Source organism: Sinohyriopsis cumingii, chromosome 15 (assembly GCF_028554795.1).
Source record: "Sinohyriopsis cumingii isolate HCF-2022 chromosome 15, ASM2855479v2, whole genome shotgun sequence".
In the NCBI taxonomy this organism is placed as follows: Eukaryota; Metazoa; Mollusca; class Bivalvia; order Unionida; family Unionidae; genus Sinohyriopsis; species Sinohyriopsis cumingii.
Window position 1 is genome coordinate 96,104,397 of NC_142975.1, and position 25,464 is coordinate 96,129,860.

The 25,464-nt window shown below is 41.6% G+C and overlaps 1 long non-coding RNA gene across 1 annotated transcript in view; it reads left to right on the forward strand.

The window, feature by feature from the left end:
• Positions 1-19,583, forward strand: part of LOC149782362 (uncharacterized) — a 50,618-nt gene extending 31,035 nt beyond the window's left edge. Inside the window, exon 4 of the long non-coding RNA XR_016414583.1 lies at positions 18,393-19,583. This is a non-coding gene — a long non-coding RNA (uncharacterized LOC149782362). The remainder of the gene's footprint in view (positions 1-18,392) is intronic.
• The last annotated feature ends 5,881 nt before the right edge of the window (positions 19,584-25,464 follow it).

Here is a 25,464-nt window from a genome sequence, read left to right on the forward strand (position 1 = left end):
ATCAAAGAGCATGACTCAAGATTCCTATAGCCAAACAAACCACAAAGGCATTTTTTTCTTCAAAACACAACATTTTTATTCAGAATCACTTAACACTAACAATAATCAAACAATATAACATTAAACATTTTTTTTCCAAATCACAAACATTTTTTTCAACTCACACATTATTTTGGACAGGGTTGACAACGTTGTGAATGAAATTGTGATTTCCATTGTTGGAAGTCATTAGGCCATTGATGGACACTACGTTTCCTAACTTGAGACAAAAGATAAGCATAATGGTCACAAAACCATTGATCTACTTTCACATCGTTTCTAGAAGAAGAACGAGGATCAAAATGAGTCACTAAATGTTCTAAGGAATAGCCCAGGCTGCGATGATGCAGAAAATACACATAATATTGTCCACACACCAAGGAATCTGTGCCTTGTAATTTCACATTATTGAATCGGGTGGTCTGAGCATTTCTTCTCATAAAGTCGATGATATCGTCTTCCAAAGGAGGCAATCCATACGAATCGAAATATTCCACACATCCTTTTTGAGGAAAGTAGACGGCTACCCAGTGGGTTCCTGGGAGATGACTGTCGTCCGTGTTGATGACATAAGCTAGATGGTCTTGAGGTTTGCGATGAGGGAGTTCATCTTTAGCACAGACGACAGGATTCCAAGAAGCAGTGTACGAGCTGTGGTTCAAAAGGTAATAAAGTTCCCAGGTATCCATGTTTTTTTCTTCTTCACAGGTAATGATAAGTGATCAATTCGATCCTGACTTTTTGCTTGAAAATGTCTGACAAATAACCGTTTCTTCGCTTCGTCTCCCCACTCTGATTTAGGAGAGCTCCGATACGATGGATCTCTTGAGTGGTTAATAGTGGTCAAGAATGTTCACGCAAGTCTTTATACCACTGATGCAACACAACTTCGTCCGAGATGAGACTCCAAGCTTCGTCCAGATACTCATCCAATTTTTCTTCTTGACTCAGCATCAGGCATTTATCGTGTTGAATTTGACTGGGATGATCGTTTTGACATCCATAGCAATCTTTCTTGATCAATTCCGTCATTTTTTCGACCAAGTGTTTGGCAAAACAGGAGACTAAATGGGCTTCTTGTTCTGGCCATCTCGACTTCATCATAACTTCATCGTCTTTGTCTTGGGATTCTTCTTCCACGGTCTCCTTGCATTCCATCTTCAAAGTTTCTCCACTAGGTAAAGAGGGATAACAATCTTTCATAGCTTCTAATAATCTAGAATGACTTCTCTCAAACTGTTGATTTCTATGTTATTGTCAAATTCTGCATACAGGACGATGTTCACTGTGTTCTCTGGGGGCAGTGCACTCGCAAACTGAATTTCCACGCGAATCTGGCCGGATTTTATAGGGTGGAAATGTCCCTCGTCGCTGCCTTGGTCTGGAGTGAAATCGAAAGCCCACAAAGCGTAGCCTCCTGCGTAATCGTCGTACGTAATGCCATGACTGGTGTTGGTTCCTAACTGTCCGGTGGCTTCGTACAGGGACAAGTACGATCTCAAATAATTCTTCGCGGCACCAAAGTTAGGCTTAAAGGGTCGGGTACACAAGGTCTTGCCATCGCGACTGACTTCAATCTTGGACACATTGTAATGTTGAAACTCAAAAGGATTTTCATGGTAGGCTCCGCTGAAGGCTGAACTCTTGACGATACCAAGGATTACACGTTTGGGTAACTGAGCTTGGAACAGATGATCTTCGATCATGGATCCTGTCCAGCAGGAATGGTAAACGTTTTCACTTCCACTCTTCGTATCGGATACTTGGCGGTCGTTCTGCTTAACGTCTGAGTGACGTCGTTTCCCACTTTAGGTAACACTTCCACACGACGCACGTAGAGTCTGGCTTCCTCGATTTTGGTTTTGTAAGTGGAACCATCAGCAGCCATCAAATGGAAAGCGGCACTGCTGAGATTCAGTCTCACGCGGATATCCAACCCGTTCAGCAAATACTTTTCTTGTAACCACATGTCTAGATGCAAGCGATCCATCAGTTCTAAACTACGACTTAAATGAATTTTCGTTCGTGGTTCTACAAATCCCGTTGTATTTTCAGCATCCCCAGCAACTGTAATGCTGTTGAACTTAGTCGCTTTGTCAGGTTTTCATACCACGCAAGCATCCAGATGAGTGTTCCTGGCTTCTTTTCCGTACGTCAAGAGATTTTCCAGGTACGCTCGGTAAGGGTAAGTATCCATGCTGCTGCTGACCAGTTTGTTATTCAAGTACAAGTCCACTTCGCTAAACAAGGAATGCATGAAATTATTGACGGGAGCTACTACATCATCATTGTCTATGTTAGCGATGGGTGGTTCGATCACTTTCACTTTCAAGTACAAGTAACTGCTATTCAGATTGATGTAATCTTCGGGCTGTCCTTTGATTTCAAACTCGATGGGAGCGGAATCCGTCAAAGAGGAGACGGGATAAATTCCACCCACTGGGATTCTTGCATGGTCATCATGGTGGGGGGCATGGCAAACAGATCCAGTTCCGACTTGGAACAGGCGCAAGACTCTCGGTGCATCATTTTTTTCTGTTTTTCAATAATCGAAAACGTCTAAATCTCGAACGGTTCTTCTTTTCTTTGTCTTTCTAGCTTCAGACGTGTGAAGTTTGGTGAAAGGGTGTTTTCTTTTTCGTCTCTTTCTGCCTTGTCCTTGTTGAATGCCTGACTCGGTAGCGTGCAGGGCATTTATAGGTGTTTATCGTCGGCCCAAAAGGTCTTTACCCGTTTGCAGCAAGACATTTTTGCCTGCCCTCAAGAAGGAATCTTTGGGGATTTGTTTGTCGATGATGACATTTTGGAAAAATTCTTTGCCTTGCGTCAGTGCGGCATCTTTCAAGGCGTGCAATCCGCGTGTCACCATCGGTTTCAACACCGGAGCCACCGAACGGAAAGCCGATTTTAACATATCTCCTAAACCGTGTCCTCGCTGTCGAACAACCCCTCGGTACACTGGATACATGACTTACGAGTCGTGAGAGAACCGTTTTCGAAAATGGAGTTTCACCGTGACTTTCCCTTTAGTGAATGGAATATTTTGTCCCAGATCTCCTTTTATAGCAATGTTGACCGTGTCCAAATAAGACTTACTGACAGGCAAATAGTGAGGATGTACAAATTCGCGGTGAACGTGGTAAGTGTTTCCACCTTCCTCGTCTGCGTTCGTGACAGAATCCACTTTGAAAGGAATGACACGCAGTAACGACACAGAGGTGTGTCCCACCACGTTATACTCCACCAAATCGAAGTACACAAAGATCAAATTCAGTCCTTGGTTCAGTTCTACTGGGGAACGAAATAGCTTGGCAAAAGAATCGTTGTCGGAAATGACTGGCAATTCGTTTTTCTTGAGCATGGCCATCCTCATGTCCATGTCTCCGCCCAACATGTCAAACAATTCAGGACAAAATAAAATGGACATGATTTTACCCCCCTCAGGAAATTTCATCAAGAAGCGACGAGCTGCTTTGTGGTATTCCATGGTGACACTATTTTTGACAATCTCCAAAGCTTTCATAAACACGACATTAAACCTGGAGGCTATGGAGCTCACCAAATGTTGACCACTACCACTAAAATAATAGCCGGCGGGAATGGACAAATGATAGGTGGTGTACTTTTGATTTTTGTGCCAGGAGTTTTTATGTTATATTTGCCATAGGTATCCAGGTACTGTTGCAATGGTTCGTCATGAACTTCCACATCAAAAAATTTTTGATTGGGAAGGACATTGAGGACTTGGGTTGGGTGAATGATTTCTACTAAAGCCACTTCCCAATGGGCTTCGTGATCTAATTGGATGGCCTGAGGTAATTTGGCCGTGTAACAGCACAACGTGTTCTTGGGAAACACCTCCATGGAACTGTCACTGGGTAAGGTTAAGTAAAATTGGTTGTTATTGTTCATAACTCCAGAGTTCTGTGGCTGTCCGAGGGGTTACTGGACGTCAGAGGTGTGTCTCCTTCCAAAATGGGGTTGTTGTTGTTGTTGGAGTGGTGACTGACACCGGCACTGGACACAAGGTTCCTGTTGTTCCCGTTCGAGGAGAATTTCAGGGAGGGATTGGGAAGCAGGTAACCGATGCAACTGCTCAATAAAATGGTCCACAATTGTTTGTCTCCTTGTTGCAAACTCAGATTGGCGATGGCTGCCCCGATGACACAATACACCACGAAGATTTGGCAGAAAAAGACGATTTGTGTTTTAGGCACACGTTCTCCACACCACACCCACAAGGGTTGTTTTTGTAAATCTTGCACAGAAGAACTGGGTGAAGGAGTGGTAGCAGTAGTAGCTGCGTCTGTGTGAAAGGGCTTGATGGTCATTTCTTTTTATAGTCGATGACTTGCGAAGCGTCGATCCAAGAATCGAAACTGGGTGGATATCCTTTCCAACGTACTTTGACTTCTTTGACACGTCGTTTGCCCACTTTACGGGTTCTGCGTTCCAGAATGCTTTCGATGTCGTACACGTCGTCTTCTTTTGTGGTGACACGTTGTAACTCGGGCAAATAAAACGTTCCTTTGAGCACTTCTCCGTTCATGTCTTCCAATTTATAGACGGCAGGATGACGGCCATGCACTCGTCCAGTGACACGAAACAATTCGGTCGTCCAGTTAGGTAAGTCATCTTTGTCGAAAGTGCGTTTGGTTTTGCCAACGCGTACCCAATCTCCTACGGCCAACACTCCACTTTTCTTGGGGGCAGCCCTCGTCGGGGACGTACCGAACAGGCGCTCAAATACCAACATTTCGTTGTCGGGAGTCACTTCTTGCGGGGCACGTCCAATGCTTCCATGGTAAGATTGGTTGTACGCTTGCTCCAGGTGCGGTAAGATGTCGATGTACTTCAGAGTGTGGTGATGCGTAAAATATTTCCACATGCGTTCTTTCAAAGTGCGTTGAAAACGTTCCACGATGCTGGCTTTGGTTTCGGGATTCTCGGTGGTAAAAAAATGAATGTCACTTTTCTTTAATTCTTTTTGGAAAGCATGGTTCAGAAATTCCGTGCCTTTGTCCGTTTGCCATCGAAGAGGGTGACGACCGCTTTATTTCAACACTCGTTGCAGGGCTCGCACTAACTCACTGCTCGATTTGGAAGTCAAGGGTACGACCCAGGCAAATTTGGAAAAGACGTCAATGACACAAAACAAATATTTGTACCCGCGATTGTAGCTGGCCAAATGAGAGACATCGGCTAAATCGGCTTGCCATTGATGATCGATGCCTTCCACTCTTGTGCGACTTCTGGAAAACTTGCGTCGAATGGGTTTCTGTAAAGTATAGGTAACTTGTTCTTGTAACCATCGTTGCACTTGAGGTAAACGGAGACTTTTCAGTCGCGTTTTGGCAGCACGATACAATTTTTGAACTCATGCGTAACCTGCAGGATGGGAGGGATCGTAGTAAATGCTGGCTAACACTTTTTCCATTGTTTGTTTGTTTGTTTGTGTGTTAATAAGACACCCACTCTTGGATGATGCTTTGCGTATGTGACCGGCAATAGGTGTCGAGCAGGAGGATGTCTGAACAGGGGATATCGGTTCTTGTTTCACTTCTGTCTTCACCTTCTTTTTCTCTTGTGATGAAGAAGGAGTGGTCATCATCTTTCTAATCCATCTAATTCTGGAGGTAGGTGGTGTTGTTAACTTGCGTACCTTTTCTGGAGGAGTTTTAAACCCTTCTTCTTCTCCTTTTTCTGTCTTGGTCACTGGTGGTGGTTGTAGAGGTGATGGTGCTGGACTTTTCATCAAGGTCTTAAAATCTTTCAGAGTGGGAAGAGCTGTTTCGTCTGAGGCTTTCTGGTGAAAGAGTTGCAGTCGTTGCAAGAGTTGACCGTACTTTTGCGATTTTTCTGTTTCGGACAAATCTTGGCGATCCATCAAGAACTGCAGTTCGTGTTGTAACTGGGACATCTCGCTTAAATGGGGATTGGGAGGTAAATGCGGGGTGCGTCGTTCTTGCCAACGATGGTATTCCATCCATCGTTTGTAAGGCACTAAAGCTAGTTTTCGTCCTTCCATGGGGTTGTCAGGGGTCGATTCTGAGATCTTGAGACTTCAGAGGTCCCTTTTATCTTGCTCCCACCAGTCCTCCCAACATGGTTCCCAATACTCCTTTCAGCAATGGGCCTAACAAGAGGGGTAAAATTCCTCCACGTTGGACCAATATCTTCTTCTTTTGACGAATGGGGATTTTCTTTTGAACGATTTGGCGAAGAACGTGACAATGTTTGCCTAAGCGTTGTTTCTGGTGTTTGGACAAAGGGATCGTGCCTTTCAAGACGTTCAAACAACATTCGCACACGGTATCGATGACCTCTTTGGAGGCTGTTTGAATGAGTTTTTTTCATAGGGGCGGAGAAGCTTTGGACAGGACAGATAACATGTCCCCATGTTTGACTAAACGTGGAGGCACTCCTTTCCTTTTCTTTCCTTGGGGTTGTTTAGAAGAGGGATGTTTTCTGGAGGTGACATCTTTGAGTCGTTAGCACCCAAAACACTAATACCCCTACTTAGTCACAGGCCTTTTTTATAGTGGAACGCGTCGCCACTGATTGTCTTTACGTCGTATCAACTTCAGGGCAGGCATGACACGTCGTGCAGAGGTACGCAAAGGACTAAATCGAGCCATTTCTTGCCTGGACAAATCTAGTAAACTTTGTAACATGCCCGATCTCTCTTGGAGTTTGATTTTGGGAGAAGGTACTTTGTGAGCAGCGGCCACTGACACTAAATTGGAGGGTCCTGCCACTGGGGAAGTTCTTGTTGTTATCAACGGAGAAGTTCTTGGTGTGATCAACGTCTCCAAGTACTCTTGAGTTCTTGTTGTCATCAACGGAGAAGTGAATGAACCTGAGGATGCCGGAGACGCGGTCACCGCCGTGTCAGGTCGTGGTTTGCGAGTGTAAGGTTGCGTCCTGGCTGAAGTGCCTCTCTTGCGACTAGTTTCCTTCTGTGGACTTTTCTTTTTCTGGGGACCTTTTCTCTGTTTCTTTTTCTGGGGGCTTTTCTTTTTCCGGGCTGGTGTCTGGTAAGAGGAGGGTCCCGCCACTGGAGAAGTTCTTGGAGACACGGGTCTCCTTGGGGACTTGGTCTTGGCAACGTGGCTCTTTTTCTTCTTGGAGCTTCGCTTGACTTTTTTCTTGGGGAGAAGTTTGGGAGTATTAGGATCCCATCTTAATAGAGAGCGAATGATGACCCCTCCTAGAGTACCGCTCCCTCCAGGTTTCAAAATGATTTGTTTTTTGCTTTGAGTGTCGATGCGAGGATCGGCCAGTTGGGTCAAAGCGACTTTGTTTCTATCAAAAAACGTTTGGTTTGATGAGGAATCTGAATGATCCCTTGTAGTAATTGACGTGCTGTCACCGTGAACGATCGTAAGACTTCTTTGAGACTAGCTTCTAAGACACGAGCCCGTATTTGTGGATTTTTTTCTCGACTGATGCCATACAAGGCACGAATCAATTTGACGGGAAGATGCGACTGAAGGGACGTCATGTTCAAACTGTGTGAGACAGACGAAAAGTGTCTAAGGTTTTTATAGATTTTTTTGTTGAGTGAAATTAAGTCGAGGACGCAGACGTGTACAGGACAGGCCCTCCGTCTTGGCACCAGTGGTGAAACAAGTGGGTACGAAATCGCAGATCATCGGGGGTCGTAGGTTTCAAATCGACGAATAAATAAGCGTGTGGAGTTTGAGTGGCATCGTCGTACGCCTGAGTCAGCCAAGGCGTTCCTAACTGTTTAGCTAAGACTTGCACTTGCGATTTATCTCGAGGGCTTTTAAACAAGACCACGTAATGCGCATTGAGACTGATGGTGCGATGGGCTTTACTTTGTTGAAATAAATTTTGGGTGATGTAAACGACACTGGCATTACGGTGATGCCCTTTGCGCGTGAACCACAGTTTAATTTCTTCTTCGTCTTCTCCTAACATGTCGTCGAAAATGACCAAATGGGTTTGACGGGAGTCAGAGACGATGCCGTCGTCTTTTTTTAGGAATGCCTTCCACAAACACGATGAAATCGCCTTGACTTTTTCACAAGAGGCTGTACGCCGATTGCCACTCTTTGTAACACCACACGATGCGTTGAGGTGGACGATCGATCAAATGATGTTTATGTTCGATCAAACGTTTGACGAATTCGGTTTTGCCTGAACCGCTAGGTCCAGCAATGAGCATGTTAAAGGGATGGCGAAGATACAAAGCCTCCCAACTGGCACGATCTTAGTGTTCGTCGATGACTTTGACAGTAGAGGAAGAGGGAGCAGAGACAGCAGAAGTAGCCATAGTGTTAGGAATGTCACTTGTGACACGGAAACAGAAGACAAGAGTTTTTATACTTTTTCAGGACACGTTTATTGAATGTTTTAAACATGAACACGAAAGACAAAAATACATAAAAGCCAAAGGCGTAAGTACAACGATAAAAGGCACATGATAACCATCAACGTAGAATAAAAACAAGTGTCTGTACAACATGTTTTGGGTAATGTTCTGACCAGTTCTATAGGGGGTAAAGTCACACAAGTGTCCTCCCGAAAGGGTCTTTCAGTCATGTCCTCGACAGTCCTGTCCTGGGTGACGGGTTCTTCTTCTGGCACCGTCACTAACACAGGTTGAAAAGTAACTTTTTTCCTTGAACAACTCTCGTGCATACTGGGCCACTTCTTGGGTCCAAGCCTCAAAACCCCATTTTTCCAGTCACGGACATCTGTCCAATGGGGGTGTAAGTCACAAGCTACACACACATCGTCATACACATCTTCGGTAGTTAAAAGTTGACGAATCTTTTTTTCCCGTAGAGGTCGAGAAGTATCCAGATGAAAACGCAAGGCTTTGAGCAAAAGGAGTCTTTCGTGACCATTTAAGGCCATTTGAGTGGTAAGTACTGTTCGTAATTAGTCCACAAGGAATCTACTGGCAAACGAAATCCCAGAAAACAAGTCACTAAGACACACACCACTTGTCGACCCAAATTGATTGGATACAGTTCTTGTAATAATTGATGGTAATGATCCACGGTTTGAATATGGTCATTGAGTTCATTCCACGGAATCTGTTCAATCACATGTGATAAAAGTCGTAGCATGGCAGCCTGTTTTTATACTCTCTTTGTTTCGGTAACAATACACGTACTTTCTACCCAGAGATCTTCGTTCTTCAGTGGGGAATCTAAATGCTCCAAACTGTAACCTAAACTTCAAACTTCGATTAGAAGTTTCCTCTTCCGCTAAATAGATTCCACGTAAAATATGTTGGTAATCTTTTAACTTGTCTTCCTCAATGCGTTGCACTAGGCGAATCTCGAAGTAACCAAAATTATCAACACGTGGATCATCGGTGGCTTGGAAGTATTGAACAAGGTCTGACCATTGAAACAATTTCTGACGAATCAGTTTCCTTATACCATTCAGGTACCAGTGGTTAAACATCTGGTGACGTAACGGATGCAACTGTTCTTTACGTTTGACTTGTATTTTGACCAGCTCTCGATAAATGCGTTTTCTCAACTCCACAGGCAAAGCACGAATGTTCTCTTGTAAAGTATGCATGAATAGGTCAGTCCGTACAATTCACAATCTTCTCCTAGAGCAAAAGTAATCCACATAGTGAGTAATCTCTGACCACTGCCATTCAGGGTAACGTTCAAGAATCTCATTGGACTCTTTTGATGTAAACGGTTTAGAGTAATATAATAGGATGAATGCACCCTTGACCCAGAGAAATCTAACACACTGATTGACTTTTTTCACTTTCCTCTTGTGAATTTCTCGGCACAAAAGTTCTACAGTCACCCATTGAGATTTCACTCTTGCAAACCCCTGCCAAACTTCCTTGTAAATCTTCTCTTCCAGTTCTTTAGGTAATGATTCAATATCGTTTTTAAAATGGAGTTTAAAAACTGGTCTCGGTGATGTCCAACATTTGACTCCTAGCCAATCTGGTTTCTTCCTCGTCAACGACATGGTAAGTTACTTCAATGTCTCGGTCCCATTAAGGGTAAGTAATGACAATTCGGTGACCATCGATCATGTTCTAGGTAGGCCGAATCTTGTGGTTCCCAGTGGTGAAGTGACACACCGCAACTGAAGCACTTGACTTTATCCCCTTCGCCCAAGTAGAAAAATCCGGCTCTGGCTAATTCTTCGGGGGTCGGTCCTCCCAAATACTTAGGCCATTTTCCTTTGAACGATTGAACACGATTTTCAAAGTCGCCGTATTCCGACAAACGCACAGGGAACGAATATTCGTCTTTCACAGGTTCGTTTCGATGAGGGTTGGGTGATATGGACAGGAGTTTGCTCAGGGCTGGATGACATCCGTAGGGAGATAGACGTGAAGGTGGACATTCACCTTTAAAACGAAACCCAGTAAAGTGTCCAAGAGAACGAGCGGCATCGCTTTCGCATCCCTCAGGTTTGATACACACAGCATCACTTTCCATGATAGGGGGTTTGAGAACAAAGTTCCCATGATGCTTTACGGCATCTCTAACGTCACAAGCACAGCATCGTTCCCATCGCAAGGCTCACAATCGCATTCCACTTCAAAAGCCCCAAATTTGAATTGTGCCTGTCTGAACTTGTTTTGTGTTTCTCTGAAAGTATTCATCTTGTTCGTTTGGTCTTGGTAGTCACAATGTACTATCGATCTTGATCATAGCCCCTTTTTATACTAGTCGCAATGCAGTCTCAAGCTTGTACATCGTTCCTTTTTATGTTTAGTTTTGGAAGGTACCGTCTCTAAGGTGCCGTCATAACTGTACCGTAATGTAATGGGTGGAAAGGCCATAGAAAGGTAAGGCAGTGCGGAGACCATCGAGTATATTCCAGAATAGCTGAATCTTTATAGATACATAGATTCATTCGTAACTTCAGTCCACAAGCGAAACACTATACTTCGTATCCCAATCCTGACTCAGGTCCCAAGTAGACAAATCCTGTTCTAGCTAAAACATGCGAAGTAGGTAATCCTTTCCTATCCGTAGGCCATTTTTGAAACGTGTCCAATCGACAGACACAATCACAATAGTCAGGCAAGAAAACCGGAAAATGGTAGGGTTTGAACTTGGAGTTCTCATCGGGTTTCTCATTCGATTCTTGCTGTGGCGAAGTCATCCTTCTGGTGGGTGGCTATCCTCTTACAACCAATGTTTTATACCGACATGTCCATACGGCAAAGTAAAGAGGTTGGGAAGTCGCACTCGCTTCTGGTACACGATTTGATAGACTTTTTCCAAGGGTCGACTGACGATGTGGTGAGTGGGTAAACGTACAACCTTGTTGGGTTGGCGAGTGGTCACTTTAAAGTTTCCATCCTCTCCAGACTGCAAGGTTTCTTTCAATACCCCAAAGTTGACCACACGACTGGTACGATAATTCAGAGTCAATCCTATCACTTTACACTTAGTGTGCACTTCTCCTTGTTTGTCCGGTATTCGTAGCCGTAATTTTTTGGACCGCCACTGACGAAACTTAGAATCTTGTCGTCGGGATGCTCGTCTGTCCAGGCTCCTAAACGGTCTCCTTCGATGTCAGGGTGATGTTGACTCGGGTGATGGATGTAAATACAACTGTCCGTGTCAAAGTAGAGGACACGTTCCCCTAACAGTTCTAAAGCTTCGTACAATTTTAAGCGAGCATGAGCTGTCACGTAAGCCGCAATGATGACATTTCCAAAAGGGTCGTCTTCTACAAAGTCCAGATCTTCTTCGTAATTGACCAAGATCAAATTCTCGCGAACGACGTCCACGTGTTTCATGAATTAGGTTTTGTCGTGAATCATCTGGAAGTAGCGGGAAGGTTCTGTCAAATATTCCATCTTGGGTAAACACGGTCGTTGTGCCATTTTTCTCCACAAGCAATTTAACATCACTTCGCAAACGATCGCCTGCCTTCGTTTTTCTCGATGTGATCTAAAGTAATGCCTTCTTGTGCCCAGTATTTCTCTTTGAATGTCTTTTGGTCTTCGGGACTGTGACACCAGGACGGATAGCCACTGGCTTCTTGCTTCAGTTTCAAAAAGGCATCCACGTAGTCGGCGAAAATGCCTTTCTGAGTGGGGTCACCCTTGTGGTATTGTTGTGTCTTGGGAAAGTGGCAAATTTCGTACACTTCTAACAGTTTGTATCCCATGTCCAGAGCTTTGAACAATTCTACGCTGACCCAGGTACCCGTCAAGGCCCGTTCTTCCAGGGTGTGATGACAAGGTTGATCTTGGTTGCACGTTTCGGCACAAGTATGGCACAAAGGAAACATCAGTTTGGCTTGGCAATGGTGAGGTAAGACGGGATGGTATAGGTTCGTGGGAGGCAAAACCTTGCACTTGATCAAGCCTTCGTATTGTCGAATGTTTTTCAGGTCGATGTGTTCCGTCAGCAATTGTGGGTGCCCTGCAGGAAAGCGACAATATTTGCACACGTAGGGATACAGCGAACACACGTCCAAGTATTTGATTTCTTCTCCTTTCTCTTCGTCAGCTTGGTACAGCAAACAGGTGGCATTGGTTCTTCCTCCGTACAAACTATCCCTCGGGTTCAGGGGGTCCATGAACTGGTAACTTTCCACGAGACGTTTAAACGCGGGATCGGTTTTCAAACGGTGATCGTATTCGTGTTCCCACATTTCCACCACTTGGTATCCTTGCTGTTCTAATTTTAGGCGTCGCTGACAAGTGTCCTGGTACAAGTCTTCCATGGTTCGTTGTAAAAACTGATTTTTAGTGCCACGTTGAGGGTAACAGACGGGACATTCGTGAAATAAGCAGTCGTTAAACTCGTACACGATCTTGGGGTTTTCTAAGTCTCAGCCATCGACCGAATGCGTTCCGATGGTCTTTTCGCCCCCTCCGTTGTGGGCATGCTGAATCCACTTGTCTTCCTTGTCGCACAAGTAATGTAACCAACGTAGGGCTTTGATTGAGTATTGACGTTTGACATAGATAGTCGTTTGAGGACTGATGACAGCAACGGTGTTTTCAGGCATGAATCGTGGTCTGTACACTAAGGAACACGCTTTGGCAATGGTGCAAGCTTCTTTTAAAGGATCGACCCCTCCGTGTTCCATGAACAGTTCTCGAAATTTTCCACAGCAACGCCGTAAAATGTCCACGTCGGAACGACAATACCTTAACATTTCTTCCTGAAAGTCGAAAGGGTCGGAGGCGTGAGCCTGGTACCAAATGTAGAAAGCGTCTCGTTGTTCGGTATGCATGTTGTCGGGGTCGTAATAGTGAGCCTCAGGTAAATGGGGTAGAACGGCATGTTGATTGGCTTCCTTATTGAAAAAGTGTGGAAAGTACCCTTTAGCCATTTCTGTCATTCCAGACGTTTTAGGCATTCGACTCAAAGGCATGGCCAAGTAACTCGCAAATCTTTAAACAGTACTTGTCCCACTTGCATGAAAATGATTTTGGCTCCGTTCAAAGTGACTTTAGGACGCTCGGTGCCTTGTTCCGTATAGTATCTCAAAAGAAACTGTCCATCGTATCCGGAGAAATTGTGAGCCATCACCGTGGCATGACGATGACAATCTCCGTAACGTTCGATGTCCTCTTGGCTCCACGTCTTGTCGATGGGGTCTAAGACCCATCGGGCGAAATGGCCTAGCGTGTTCGGTCCCCGAAAGATTTTTTCACGCCCTCCTGGAATCTTACTGCAGTGAGGGCAATGACTGAAGATAGGTTCTTGAATGCACTTTTCGCACGCTCGATGAGCCACGCAGAAATTAGGAATGTGAATACCGGTCTCTTGCATGCATTCGAAATCGAAAAAGATGAAATTGCCTTTCTTCTTGTGACCATCCTCTTTCTCTGGTTGGAATTGGTATTTTTGCACGTAGCATTGATGTTCCAAGTCCACGATTCGGTGACAAATGTGACATTTTTTCTTTCCTCGACATACGTGTGCCTTGGCATTATTGGTACGTAGGCCTTGGCCACACGCGGGGCACAATCTCAGGAGTTGACAAGCACATTTCTGCTGTGAACCTTGCGTCTTCAGATGTTGTTGGTAACAGGCAGGGCTGACAAACGTGCGCAGACAAGCTGGACAATGCACTCGTTCTTGTCCTTCATTCAGACAGGGTGGAGAGGCCAAACATGCTGAGCATTTCGATCCACAATGTTTGAGTTGCTCTCGATTGTTATAGCCATAGTCACATTTCTCACAATAATTAACATATCCCAGGAATGCGGTGATACTGGTAATGACATCGAGATGTTAATCGTGACGATAAAGGTGAATGTATTTTCCATCATTAAAGTCTTTCCCTCGAAACAACAGAGGTCCACGCACTTCTTGAGGGTACACTTTCAAGGTGTAGCGTGGAGCTAGGACATTTTACAATGTTTGCATTTCAGGAATGCCACAGGGTGTGTCTTTGGACAGGCCGGCTTGTTGTAACAGGAGTTCTGCTTCACTTCGTTGTTTGGCTCGGTCCGATTGTCGAATAGTTTTCCAGGCTCTTTTCCATTCTGCCGTGTCGTTCTTGTTGACATAGGTTCATCCCACCACGATAGCCCTGGCTAAACACATCTGGTCTTGATGGTTGTTAATTCGGACGAGACTTGTTTTGGTGCTGCAAAGCTCGTCCACCAATAACATCTTTTTGCGTCCAGTCCCTTGAGGAGGAGAGACGTGGGTCATGTCCAGTGTGGCTTTTCCATCGGTGATGTCAAACTGGTCATTGGATTCTTGTACGTGTTGAATCTTGCCATGACTTTGGAAGCGGTCGATTCTGCACGGCTGCTAAACTCGATCCAAACAGGGGATTTCAAACCGTCGTGTTGTATGGAAAGTCTCAAGCGATCGTCTTCTTTGGGTTGACATTGTCGCTTGAGTGTGGTAAGTAAAGAAACCCACACCCCGGTGATGAACCATTCTGCTTTCTCCAACGGTACTTCGGACTTGAAATCTTTAAACTTCACCGTGTATTTGTAAGCCGTGGTTCTAAATTTTCTAGAGGGTCGCTTTTCCGTCTCTTGAATGGAATAGTACTTTTCAGGATTGACTAAGGGTGGTGAACTTTGTTTAGAGGGTTCGGATTCTGGTTCACTCATGTCCTCTTCCAAATCACTGGCATGAATTTGTGCCAAGACTTAAGCTCTGGTACGAGGCGATAGATCACGTTTCTGCCTCTTACTTTCTTCTTCTTTCTTCTTGAATGAATTGGATCGTTTCATCTTGATAGCAAAACGTCAAATGACTACAGTTTAAACACCATGGACTAATTTATAGTCATGGCAGACCAGCGTATATAAAGGGTATGTGTCTTGTCCTTTCACTATTCATTTCGCTCTCAAACCGAGCACAACGATGGAAGAGACTACCCAGATCGAACGTTTGATCAGAGCGTTGCGAGGGGTCATTAGAAAATTTTCTTCAGACCAGCCGTCGGACTACTATCCTTCCTTTCGAGATAAAGGTCAAGATACTTGCTATATCTGTCAGAAGAAAGGGCATTGGTCTTCAGAGTGTCCAGACCATCAAAAAAGCAAAACAGGGGCTAAAAGAGACAAAAGTCAAGATACCTGTTATCATTGTCAAGAAAAAGGACATTGGTCTCCAGATTGCCCTAAGAAACAAGAGGAGACAGAAGAAACGGATTATGGAGAGGAAGAAGAAGAGAAAGAAAGTATACAGGTGAAGAAAAAGAAACAGGAGAAGAAAAGAAGGGAAGAAAGTGAGGAGGAAGAAGAGGAATAGACTGTGACTGTGAAGAAATTTAAAAAAAAACAAAGTGAACAATGAGACAGAAGACGTCTATGAACTTTTTAAGTGATTTGTTGTGAATTGTGAATTGGATTGTAAATATTTGTAAAAGAATAAATTAGATATAAAGGTAAGTGTCTTTGGGTTTTAATTTTAAAATAAGAACGTACACTCACACACTCATACACAGACACGTACTATAGGGGTAAAATGGTTGATTTTTTTGAGTTATTGGGAATTGAAAGTCTATCTCTTCTCGAGAAATGTGGCTGGCCCTGAAAAGGGACTTTTTTTGGTGTAGGGTGAGTTTAAGCAATCATCTTTAACTGCCTTAAGCCTTTGCCACGGCTAAGGCCTACTTCTGGACTGCGTACTGTTGATGATGATGATTTGGTTGAAATCACTAAGGGTGGCACGGTAGGCTTAGTCACAGGGTTGGAGTGTTTAGCTCGGGAAGGTCGTATTCTCTTCGGTCGTGATAAAGAAGTCTGATACATTTGTTTTAGACTTCTTAACTCCGCTAAAATGTCTAACAGTACCGTGACCGTTTGATTTTCACACCCTTGTTTCTTTGCTGCTATTTCTTCTTCTTGTTGTTTTTTTCTTACCTCTTCTTCTTGCTGTAGCAGAAAAGCTTGTTCCGCTTCCTTTTGCTGTTGTATAAATTTCTCCAATTCTTCTTTCTGTCTCTGTCTAAAATTCTCCACGTGCGGTAATGAAGTAGGTGACTAAGGTTCCGGAACAAATTCTTGCGAGGTAAGAAAATCCATAAAATCCCAATTCACCTCTTCTGAAAGTAAGTCCGGGTTCCCTTGGGTAGTCTCCACCGTCTGTGCACCCCAATTTATCGTTTCCTGAGTTTCCGTCATGTTGAAAAAACTGTCGCATAGATTGACTGCACACAGGTGCTAGCGAATCTATATAGACTACGTGACGTCACAGACTGCTCTCTTCGGATTGGACGTGGGCTGACTGAATTTGTAACGCGTGTTTGGATTGGTCAACGAACTCAATCCGTTTCAATCCTTCCTCTTCCTATAAATAAGGGCAGTTCACTGCGTTGATTCACCTGTTCTCGGCGCCTCAACATGTGGACCGACGTGCACTCTTCAACGCTTGTGTCAACGATGATGTTCAGGGCGGACATACCGATGTATGTCCGATCCGAGTGGATAGTTGTCCATAGGACCGACACAAGCCTATGGATACGTAGGATTTACGTGGAGAGGCAAGGATGCCTGAAAAGAGTTTTAGTTTATGGACCTACCATTAGACGAAGCCTAAGAAGAAGATGTTGCAGATGCCCTTTATGTTAAGGGCATATTAACATAAAACCAAAGGCCCTTTTCAGAGCCACCCACATTTCTCGAAATGAGATAGACTTTCAATTGCCTACCCCTTTTTTATTTTATTTTTGTTTAAAAAATAGTAGAGACCCCTCCCTGTTTCAATTTTCGTATGTTCCATTTCCATAGACCCATCAGGTCGGGCCTCATTAAAATAGGGTCCCGACCCTGTTCCATTTTCCCTTGTCGCTCAACAGACCCACAATCTATTCCCATGTTAAATTCCCCTTGAGGCTAGAGTGGCCCAAGACTTTTTCCCATGTTAAATTCCCCTTGAGGCTAGAGTGACCCAAGACTTTTCCCCATGTTAAATTTCCCTTGAGGCTAGAGTGACCCAAGACTTTCCCATGTTAAATTCCCCTTGAGGCTAGAGTGACCCATGATTTTTCCCCATGTTAAATTTCCATTGAGGCTAGAGTGACACAGGGGGTTCTGTAATGCTAATTCCCATTGAGGCTAGGGTGACCCCATTCACTACTTATATCATTGTTTCATTCCTCTACCTGACCCAAGTAACAATTAGCATTTTCTGTATAAAAAACAACCTGTTACTTAATGAAAAATTTAATTCTGGAGGATTCCAAATGTTTACAACTTAAAATATGCTACTAAAAGTATAATATATAATGTGATAAACACAATGCCCTTAAAGAACATATAAGAAATGTATTTGTTGTTTGCAGATTTAAAATATAAATGATTTTGGTCAGGACAACAATGAACTTGCTTTTGGATAAGGTCAGCTACAAGATACAATTTGACAAACCCGGTAATATATTATAAATTAACTAACTAACAATGTAATTTAATTTGCATAACAATTATCGAGTTAGTGAGAAGTATCGTGCTATTAACCTTTGGCCTAGACTGATTAAAACTTTCTAGAGCGTTGCAATGTACAGCTAACAAGAGAATACCCGGAAATTGAACAGAGACGTTTCTTGGGTATGTCATTATAAGATAGTTCTATTCAGACTTCGACACCAAATATCTGAATGAAATATTAAAAGTATTTGAAAATAAGTACATCTTGTACCATTTTATTTATATATGCCTGATTCAAGCGATCAACGCCCAATTATGTTATCAAGAAAGACGAATTTTGGACTAATACAAATACTGTCATGCTGAGCTGTTGGTCCTCTTCTTCTGGTTCTTCTATAAACTCGAGAAGGTCAAAGATGTATACAATGTAATGCCTGATCGCTGATACAAATATAGTAATGAAGATATACTTGTAGACTCTAAGATTTGTTTCACTGGACTTGCACTGTTTCTATCATAGGTCTGCAACGTTTGCACCGATTTCGAAACGTCTGTACGGTTTTTGAGGGCACGATGCATATATTATTTACTTCTGAGAGAGTGGCGGGTGTGAGGTAAGTTGTTAACGTTTACAACATGCGTAATGGAGAGTAATGTTGTAATCCTCCTTGTTATTTTCTTGTACTGTGGTTGAACTGTCTTGGAATATTGTACTTGTGGAATTGTACATGATCTGGGCACACAGCTAACTAAAATGACTGCTGCTTTGTGCTGAAAACATCAGCCTATATTAGTTAAAATTACCCCATATTTAACAGTTATTAAATAGGAAAGTGAATTTTATCGGACTAGACACAGTCAGCTTCTACCCGTGCAGTGAATGAATTACCAGATATATAAAATGTAAAAAAGTTATCTGCTTTTTTTAAAATACAATTTCCAGGAAGTGAAAATGACCAAGCGGATGTAGTAGTTCTTAGTCGGGCATTTCAGAAGTCAAGTCTAGCTGTATACTCTGTAACGCATAATGCACTGCAAACGTATTATTTAAAGGTAAGTACTGTAGGTTATATATGTTTTCATTATCAGTAAATTAACTGGATATTAAATGGTGCATATTGTACACTATAACCCACGTCAACATCGTTTTCCAAACAATACGATATTTAATTGAAAAATGGCTAATGTATGCTTTTCAAAACTGAATGAAAATACAAACCATACAAAAGAACACTTTTAAGCAGAAATGTGCATTAATAACATTTAATTGGAATGGGTAATTTCTGCATCAATAACATCCACATGTACTTTACTTTAAAGTTTGACCAATTTTGAAATGTTTGCAGCTAGTACACTAACTGCAACAATTAAAGTCAGTGACTTCACCAAACTGTGTACTGCTGTAAGCGTTTGATTTATAGCACTTAATGTTGTGATATTGCCAAACTAGATCAGTATCGTCCCTAAATTGTATGCTAATGGATATTCCGCAGACCAAAGTCCTGTTTGGTGACAACGATAACAGGTGCCTTTACGTTTGTCTATCCTTTAACTTGTCTTAGAAGTTCTATTTTGACGCTGTGAACATTCTACAGTTAAAAGTCATTTCTCTTGACGGACGTAAGAAGTATCACAGCTTATATTTACAGAATTGCTGAATATGGTTTCCCCAGAACGTTTTGGAAGTGCATGTTTAAATGAATCTTTTCAAGTTCTCACCAGAAATATATGTTGCGACATTACATGCTAACATAGTGAAACAGCATCAGCGTATACTCATAAATAGATGGTGTCTCATGCCAATAGACGTTTTGGTATGGCGAGTCTTACAACGTGTTCGCAGAATAATCATTTCAAAAATTATCAAATAAATATTTTCAGTTTACAAGCGTGTTGAATCTGTCTTCTTTTGTTCATTTTTATGTCCCAATATAATCAGTGAAATTGTTCATTGCGTTCCACATAAATATGCACAAGGGATCGATACTTCGATATGCGAATTGGACATACTGTGCGTATATAAATTAAATATAACACTAATTATATTACTCATAAGTCTTATAATGTTCTATTAAATAAATACATGTAGTTCTATAAAATTCAAATTTACTGTTTATAAGGTACTCGAAGGGCGTATTGGATAGTAGGTGCGGTCGTTGTGATAGTAGAGCACTGGACATGGGACACGCCAAGGGTCCAGGGGCGTACTCATGGTATAATATGGGTGTTGGATGGAATACTACTTGGTAATGATCACTACAGCGACACTTTATATAGTATATAACCAGGCGTTTAATAGTTAATCATTTTATACACGGTGATAGATAAGTGAGTGATGGATACTCCATACGGCGTTCACATGATGTTGTGTGGGTGTTAAGTAGTTGATCACTTTGTGCTGGGTAATAAAGTGTTTGCACGCTTATTTGCTTTATATTTTTCGCTGTATTGAACAATAAGACTTGCCAAGAACTTAAAGCGTAATGCTAAATTCTCACATAAGTACTTTAGATCAGATTATCTTAAACGTATGACACGGTGTTCTTTCCCGCCACAGTGCTTAAACGGATAATGTTTATTCATGCTAGAGGCCATATAGACCCGCACGTCAAAATATATGGACGCTTTTAATAAAGACGTTCTCAGTGCGTCGGGGATTATACTCTACTGGGTGTCTTTATGGTATAGTGTGGGTGTTAGATAGTAGATCACCGGTTACTGGTCATTACAATCTGCGTGCTGGGTAGTACATAATTCAGAACTGTATAGTGAATCATTGGGCGATGACCAAGATAATGAGATGTTGGATAGTAGATAGTTGTCTGTAGATAGACGATAATTAGATGTTAATCCTGGAACATTAGCCAGATATGACTGGTCCAGTATTTTAGTTGCATTGTTGTCTTAATTAGTGACAAATGAAGAAGAAATATAAAGGGCAATTACACTTAGTACAACAACTGGTTCGGACGATTCCACTACGAATTTACTGAAGGAACTGACTGTTATTGTTGTAGTAGCACAATAGGTAGGTAGTACACACACGTAGACAGCCATCCCATTGTGGGATATTTATAAGTATCTGTGTTAATGTGATGTATTAGCACCCATACTTATCACTGGAACTCCCTACGAAATAAAACAGTACATCAAACCTTTGTTCGCATATGCTAATCGTTCCTTAATATAAACTTTGTGCTATACACGTTTGCAGGTGAGCGAGTATAGAATGGGTACTTGAAGTCAGGTCAAGGACGTTACCTGTGTTCCAAAAGGGTTGTTCCTCAAAGAATGTGTACTTGATGTCTGGTCATCACAGAATGTGTACTTGATGTCTGGTCAAATTCAATATCTGTGCTACAAACCTGTGGATCTTCACAAAATTGGTTCATCAGACATTCATATAGTCTACAGTATCTTGATAACAACACAATACTATACTAGTGCCGTTCTCTATGCTAAAATAGTTCAAAGACATAAATATTACTTTAAATAAAAACACTCACAGAGAAAGATTAATTAGACACAGAATCAGCACGATGCTGAGAGTTAGATGTACCACGTGGAAAGAGGAAAGCAGAACGGTTTATTTCCCTTTTTTTGTATTTCATGCGGTTTGTCATTATCCAAACTTTCAACAGTCATTCTTGACATAGATAAATTACTAACACAAGTTTTCCTTGATTTTTCCTAACAATGAAATGTAACTACTGGCGTCAAAATTTAGATGTCTTTTGAATGTGTGCCCAAATCCTACAGCTTTACCTAGCAGGTCATTTATATGTTCTATAAAGGGAGATATAAAGGAAGGTGTTATAGTTGTCATGTGAACTTTTAAGACTGAGCACGTTTAAAATTCAGCTGATAAGGAACATTCCCATGATCCCCTTTCTGTTGCTGTATTTACTTTCTGTCTGCAGAATATGAACCCATGGGGATATTTGAAGTATACTTGCCAGTATGGGTGTTTGCTAGATGGCATGTAATCTGCTGGTACAGAAAAGTGAAAATCCATTTACAGACAGTTTGTCGAAAGTTAGTAGGAACTGTTTCAGAAATTTCACCACTCATGATGAATTCCACGTCAAACGGCTTGGAAAAATCCCTTTCAGTCAACATATCGAAATGGAGAGAACAATTATCTTACCCGTTTGAACTTTTTTTTTAAAATCCTATAAAATTGCTAATTTTTAATGTGCACAAATAATAAGGCCATGATCCGCTAATACTCAATATTTGAAACTCCTTGGGTAAAGCGATTTGTACCTTAATTACTGGAGTACTAGGATGAAAGCATTTTTAGAAGAAAGTTGGATAGACTTGTACAGGATAAGCAAATAAGCCTGAAAGAAACTTGGATAGACATGTACATGATAAACTAATAAGCATGAAAGAGACTTTGATAGACTCGTACATGTTAAACAAGTAAACATGAAAGAGGCTTGGATAGACTCGTACATGATAAACAAAAAAGCCTGAAAGAGACATGGATAGACTCGTACATGTTAAACAAATAAGCCTGAAAATGACTTAGATACACTCGTACTTGTTAAACAAGTATGTCTGAAAGAAACATGGATAGATTCGTACATGATAAACAAATAAGCCTGAAAGAGACTTGGATAGACGCGTTCATGATAGACAAATAAGCCTGGAAGCAACTTATATAGACTCGTACATGATAGACAGATAAGCGTGAAAGAGACTTGGATAGACTCGTACATGATAAACAGATAGGTCAGAAGGATACTTGGATAGACTCGCACATGATAAACGAGCAAGCCTGAAAGAGACTTGGATAGACTCGTACATGATAAACAAATAAGTCTGAAAGAGACTTGGATAGAATCGCACATGATAAACAAATAAGCCTGAAAGAGATTTTGATAGACTCGTACATAATTAACAAAAAAGCCTGAAAAAGACTTGGATAGACTCGTGCATGTTAAAAAAATAAGCCTGAACGAGACTTGGATAGACTCGTACATGTTAAGCAAATAAGACTGAAAGAGACTTAGATAGACTCGTACGTGATAAACAAATAAGCCTGAAAGAGACTTGGATAGACTGGTACATGTTAAGAAAAATAAGCCTGAAAAAGACTTGGATAGACTCATACATGATAGACAAATACACCTGAAAGAAACTTGGATATACTCGTACATGATTGACAAATAGGGCCTGAAAGAGACTTAGATACACTCGTACATGTTAAACAAGTATGCCTGAAAGAGACTTGGATAGACTCGTACATGCTAAACAAATAAGCCTGAAAGAGACATGGATAGACTTGTACATGATAAACAAATAAGCCTGAGAGCAACTTATGTAGACTCGTACATGATAAGAAAATAAGCCTGAAAGAGACATAGATAGACTCGTACATGATAGACAAATAAGCCTGAAAGAGACTTGGATAGACTCGTAAATGATAAACAAATAAGTCTGAAAGATACTTGGATAGACTCGTACATGATAAACAAATAAGTCTGAAAGAGATTTGGTGGACTCGTACATGATAAACAAATAAGCCTGAAAGAAACTTCGATAGACTCGTACATGATAAACAAATAAGCCTGAAAGAGACTTGTATAGACTCGTGCATGTTAAAAAAATAAGCCTGAACGAGACTTGGATAGACTCGTACATGTTAAAAAAATAAGCCTGAAAGAGGCTTGGATAGACTCGTACATGATAGACAAATAAGCCTGAAAGAGACTTAGATACACTCGTACATGTTAAAAAAGTATGCCAAAAAGAGACTTGGATAGACTGGTACGTGATAAACAAATAAGCCTGAAAGAGACTCGGATAGACTCGTACATGATACACAAATAAGCCTGAAGTAGACTTGGATAGACTCTAACGTGATAGACAAATAAGCCTGAAAGCAACTTGGATAGGCTCGTACATGATAAGAAAAAAGCCTGAAAAAGGCTTGGATAGACTCGTACATGATAGACAAATAAGCTTGAAAAAGACTTGGATAGACTCGTACATGATAGACAAATAAGCCTGAAAGAGACTTGGATAGACTCGTACTTGTTAGACCTTCAAGCCTGAAAGAATACGGAGACCATGCTGCTCATGATTACTTCCCACAAAGATGCATATTTTAAGTAGATAGTTTTGAAGATAGTATGTGATGTTTACCTTTCGAGGTGCGAGAACTCATTTGCAAAGAGTATGCACAGATTCAAGTTAAACGCAAAGAACAATTATCTATTTACCTCCTGACATATTTATAAAAGAACTAGATTTAAACGCTGTAGAGGAGAGTAATAGAAGAAGAAAAGGAATAATGTGATGTTCTTTAAAATTACTTGTAATACTGTGATATGCTTTCAAATTACTTTTAATACTGTGATTTGCTTTCAAATTACTTTGAATACGGTGATGTGCTTTCAAATTACTTTATGACTTTATGCAGGAAAAGGAATACTGGGATATGCTTTAAAATTACTTTGAATACTGTGATGTGCTTTCAAATTACTTTGAATAATGTGATGTGGTTTCAAATTACTTTATGACTTTGTGAAGGAAAAGGAATATTGTGATATGCTTTATTTACTTTATGACTATGCAGGAAAAGCTACGAAAACAGTAACTGTCTCTATGTCTTTATTTGCTGTTGTAAATATGGATAAGATATGTAAACATACGTATATACATACAAAAAAGACTTATAAACATACATTGTACTCAATACTTGTCAGTCTATGTTTTATGTTTTTGCATGTCATAATACTTGCCATATTTATTGTGGCCATGCTAACCGTATATAGAATTGGATAGAAATATTTAGAAACAAAATGTGTTGTGATATCTCCACATCCAAAGCAAGCTCACTGGAGGGCTGGAAAGGTCTGTACGTAGATAAGTGGAAAATGTATGGTTCGGCCATCTTTTAATTCGGCCACTTACTCGGTTAGTTGCTTGAAATATAACATGACGTTACATTAGGATTACTACTTTAGGGTGATAGTGATCTCTGCGAAAGGATCACTACTTTAGGGTGATAGGGATATCTGCGAAAGGATCACTACTTTAGTGTGATAGGGATCTCTGCGAAATGATCACTACTTTAGGGTGATAGGGATCTCTGCGAAAGGATCACTACTTTAGGGTGATAGGGATCTCTGCGAAATGATCACTATTTTAGGGTGAGAGGGATCTCTGCGAAAGGATCACTACTTTAGTTTGATAGGGATCTCTGCGAAAGGATCACTACTTTAGGGTGATATGGATCTCTGCGAAAGGATCACTACTTTAGGGTGATAGGGATATCTGCGAAATGATCACTACTTTAGTGTGATAGGGATCTCTGCGAAAGGATCACTACTTTAGGGTGAGAGGGATCTCTGCGAAATGATCACTACTTTAGGGTGAGAGGGATCTCTGCGAAAGGATCACTACTTTAGGGTGAGAGGGATCTCTGCGAAAGGATCACTACTTTAGGGTGATAGGGATCTCTGCGAAATGATCACTACTTTAGGGTGATAGGGATCTGTGCGAAATGATCACTACTTTAGAGTGATAGGAATCTCTGCGAAAATTTAATATGAATACATTTTCTCCAGTATGGCAAATGA